This window comes from Fundulus heteroclitus, chromosome 16, assembly GCF_011125445.2.
Source record: "Fundulus heteroclitus isolate FHET01 chromosome 16, MU-UCD_Fhet_4.1, whole genome shotgun sequence".
NCBI classification, from domain to species: Eukaryota; Metazoa; Chordata; class Actinopteri; order Cyprinodontiformes; family Fundulidae; genus Fundulus; species Fundulus heteroclitus.
This window is the reverse complement of record NC_046376.1, coordinates 24,139,909-24,144,932: the sequence shown is the minus strand read 5'-3', so window position 1 is coordinate 24,144,932 and position 5,024 is coordinate 24,139,909.

The window sequence follows — 5,024 nt, the reverse complement described above, 5'->3', positions numbered from 1 at the left end:
ATATTCTGTTTGTGAGATATGACTGTAACCATTAGAGGGCAGTACCAGATGATGCTGAAGGAGGATTCTAGGCATAGAGGAGAATGGTGTGGCTGATGACGTTGAAGGCTACAGTGAGGTCTAGGAGGAGGAGAATGCTGAGATGACCAGAATCTGTAGAAAGTGGAGGAGGTCATTGGTCACTTTGAGGAGCGCTGTTTCTGTGCTGTGAACGAACGGAAACCAGACTGAAACAGTTCATCCAAATCAGTAGTGAAATGAGTTTTGAGTTGATTAACGGCAGCAAGTTTTAATATTTTAGACAGTAATGGGTGGTTGTAAATGGGATGAAAGTTGTTCATAGTGTCAGGGCTTAGTCCATGTTTTTTTTGAGAATCGGGGTGACAGCTGCCAGTTTGAGAGTTTGGTCTATTGAACCAGAGCTGATGGTGGAGTTGATGGTGTCAATGAGTGGAGTAGTGTCCGGGAGACAATCCTATACTAGCTTGGACGGGACTAGAGCACAAGTGGAGCTACTCACGCCTGCCTTTAGTTTAGCTCCTATAAAGACACGGAAGAAAACTGAGATAGGGACAGAGTGTGCAGGGGGAGGAACTGTAGGGAGGTGGAAACGATGCTGGAGGTAGTCAATTCATTGTAAATAAAGTCTATTTTGTTATGGGAAAATGACAGAAATGTATTTTACTTAGTAACTGTGAAGGAACTGGAGATGTTTCACAGGGTTTAAAGAGTGTATTTACTGTGGAGAAAAGAACCTTAGGGTTAGATGAAGTTTGAATTGTAGGTGGACCGAGCTGAGTTGAGAGCATCTTTGTATTGGAGGAGATAATCCTGTCAGCTCAGTGATGGACAGTTAAACCAGTTTCCTTGCGGAGTCAATTCAGCTGACACTTACGGGATTGAATGTAATACAAATATCACCAAATGCAAAGTCCCCAAGTTCAAGTTCAAGTTTGTGTTTACAGACAATCAGCTGTTGTAAAATGTCATTGTTTCAAGTAAAGACTTTACCTAGGGAAAGAAAAAAGAGTAGACAAACCTGGAGCAGTCCAGGTAATGCCTGTGGACAGGGATGGGTGTGTGCGTGCGTGCATCCATCCTAAACTATATGCTTATTACAATCTAATTTCTGTTGATGTGTGGTCTTTTCCATCCACAGTGACTTGCACGCACAGATAGTAAACTCGATTTGTTTTCATGGTCGGTGGAAATTAGATCACTTTAGTAAATCTAATAAGTATGTAAACACAGCAACAAACAAAAAAAATTAAAAATTTGTACAAGACAAAAGGAAACCGAGGCACATTAAAAGGCAGGGACATTTTCAAACCTCAAAATAGAAAAAATGTGGTGTTTCTTTACTTTCTCTGAAACTATTTTTAATTTAAAAAAGCACAAATCACTATAGATCTCAGCTAACGCACTTAAATTGCAATATTATACATTTACATCAAAACATTTCTGGATGAAAAAGCCTTGTTTTACAGCTTAGATGGTCTAGTTGCAAAGACAGGATTAAAATTGCTCTTCAGATTATGCAACATCCTAAAAACTGGAGCTGGCTTCTCTGAATGTGAGGCAAAGGTTCTGGAGCCTGCTCCCACCTCCAGACCAGATGTTAATTGTATTCTATAAATAATAATTCTTGTGTACACATGTGTTACTTAATATATGTGTTAAAAGGTAGGAGGCTTTCAGTATGTATACTTTTGAAATAAACTTACAAGTCTGACTGCAAATATAACAAATTCATATATAGCAACACTTTGTAATATAGTTTACTATATATACATATATACATGGTATAGTGTACTATACCATGTAATGTATGACTTACAGACTGCAATATATTTGATAGATTTTAGAGATATATTACTTTTTATCTTGGGAAAAAAAGAAAGATATTGTAATACATGAAAACACATTTGTAGCCAGATTTGAAAACATGTCTCTTACTGCTTTTTTCTCCCAAGCGCATCCCTGACAACTGTCCCATTCAAAGCGCTATAACGGCATTTCTCTTACCCCTTCCACTTCTTTGCAAAAACAACTGGGACACCCTTCCCCTTGAAAATGTAGGGGGTGAGGGCTAAGGTTGAAAATGGGATTGAACCTCTGCCACGGATATTTGGTCCAGATGTTTTAAAGTCTATTTTTATAAGCATAGGATAGATAACAGAGGCTTATAGTAGCTAAACAAAAAGCAAAGCCAAAATACAAAGAACTTGATTTACCAATCTGCCTACATTCCAAGACTTACCTACATTCATTATATCTAGATTATGACCAAAAGAATGAGGAGCTGCTGCTCTGCATTTAAAGGACTAAGATGAGCGAAGGACACTTAGTTTGCTCTTTCCTTTGAAGGTTCTTCTTGGTGCCTCCCACGGTGAAAGGACCCCTGGGTCGAACTGGAACTTGCTTGAGGCATAATTTTATTTATCTCCTCTGGCCTGGGAATACCTTTGGTCTCCCATTGTAGCGCCGGTGAGAGGAACTTGTGGTTTCTCTATTGAATAAACTTCTGCAAACCCACTAATAGACTTTGATTGATCAAATTAGTGAAGCTGAAACCCCTAATTCCCTTGCTATTTTTACTGTTTAATAGCTGAGTAAAACAGGGTCTGATTTCATGCAGCCAAGAGGTCTCTGTAGACCTCATCAAGTCCAAGAGAAAACACCAGTTTTCAGAATTTAGACAACCATGTTGTTCTCTTTGCACCAACAGAAATTCAGGTAACACTGTGCCAAATCATTACCCAGGCGCCCAGGGAACCACGGCTGTTTCGTCAGTGCAAGACTATGATGTAAAACCTCATAAATGTCTTCATCTGAGCTCCATAAATCATACGGCATCCTCAACTTCCTAATATCCCTTCTGTAGTGCATTTGAGGGGAGGACACTGACGTGTCAACAAAACGGGGAGATGAGGAGAGCATTTCGTTTGCCTGTATGTGCGGCCGCCTGTTGTTAATGCTGCATGGACAGGCATGAGGGCAACATAAAACTAATGGCTTGAGCTTTCCCAGACAATAACCATTAAATCCCCATCCTGACTGTCTGTTCTCACAGTTCACTCTCCATTATCTTTTTTTTTTTTTTTCCCAAGAACCTCCAGGACCTAGACTCATCTATTCATATGTGACTGAATCGTTACAGCGCGTAATGGTGTATTCCAGTGGGTGGCTGGAGAGGCAAGAAAACTCTTGGAGTCATTTTATTTACACCAGTAACTGCTCTCGGAGGTGTTGACAACCGGTCGTGGGCGGGACTTTCACGTCCAAACGCCGCATGACGTTTTCCCCCACACTTAAACTGAGAAAGCGCTCTAGTTGGACAGAGGCTTCCCATCATCGGAGGAGCGCACTGGATTTTTTTTTTGCTGATGAACTTTTAAGCTCAGATACGATACGTTGTTGATAACGTTTTTTTTCTATGTGTCTGTGTGCGTTGAGCATGTCGACATGGATATGCGAACCATTTAAACAAAATCCATAAAAATGAGAGAAAACTTATAAGTTGGGTGGTGTTTGTAATTGGGATCTGGAAAGAAGTGGATTTAGGGTGGACGATTCTATCAATCCATGAGCGCAGGAGACGGGAATCACCTCTCTGGATAGTGGAAAGTTGCGCTGAAGCGATCAGGTAATGTTGGATCGTCTACACACGGCATTATATATATATATATATATATATATATATATATATATATATATATATATATATATATATATATACTTGGAGGTGAAATCTAAACCTCACGGGTAACCAAGACGCGGAAATAAAATGACGAATTGGATGTGATACATGTTGCCAGTGTAAATCAATTAGCGAAGATGCCCAATTACCACATTTGCTCGCGGGTTTTTTCGCATTACAAATATGCCGAAGTAGCCTATGAATGTGATAATGGTAAATGAAAATAAACCAGGTAAAACTAGGCGTCTGATTGAACAGTATCTGTAAACAGATAATGTTCTTTATTTGGTTTCCAGAAATGTCAACCAAATACATTGATATATCGTGTCATTCCCACGCTATAACCGCACAGTTTATTTTCGTCCTACAGATGTAACCATTTACCCTGATTTAAAAAAAAAAAAAAAAAAAAAACTTATTTCCGTCGTTTATTTCCCAGGAGACGGTACGAAATCGGTATAAACCACGGTTTTGTGTGTACACAATCCCACCAGGCAGGCACGTGAGCGATCACCGATTGATATTTAAAACTGTGGGCTTTGCCAATTAGGGTCTAGTGGACAGAAATGTCAAAAGCCCCGCGCAGCCTGTGGGGGACAGGGGCTGATTGTGTTGTCCCAACACTGCGCTGCGGGCCGCGCGTCACTCCCCGTGTTTTGGAGCGCGGTTCAGCGAGTCCCCACGTCAAGGCATTTATTTGCCCAACACATCATCACAGCCTCGGGTTGCAACGTTTGACATCTGACAATTAACCACCCGGCTCTCCATTAGCTGCAGCCGCCTCAGCGTTATGTGTGTGGGTGGCCAGGCGCTGATGGCAGGGGCTCTAAGGTTGCTGTCCATCAACTGACACTAATATGATTATGGTCGTTTTAGGGCAAGCGAGATTCACAGCGGTTGTTGTCTTAATGACAGCACAGATTAACGTAATGTCTGCAGGTTTGGCATTTCACGTTGTGTGAACACATTTAGCTGATTGAGTTCCCGTCAAAGCACTGATTCAATTCAATTCAATTGAATTTTATTTATATAGCACCAATTCATGAAACATGTCATCTCTCAAGGCACTTTCCAAAGTCAAATTGAATCAGATTGTACAGATTGGGTCAGATTATACAGATTGGTCAAAAAAATGTCCTATATAGGGGAACCCAGTTGATTGCATCAAGACTTAACAAGCAGCATTCACTCCTGGAGAAGCTTAGAGCCACAGGGAGAGTCGTCTGCACTGTCCATGGCTTTGCAGCAATCCCTCATACTGAGCAAGCATGACGTGTCAGTCAATCTTAGATTTAACCACAAAAGAATCGAACCGAAATATCTT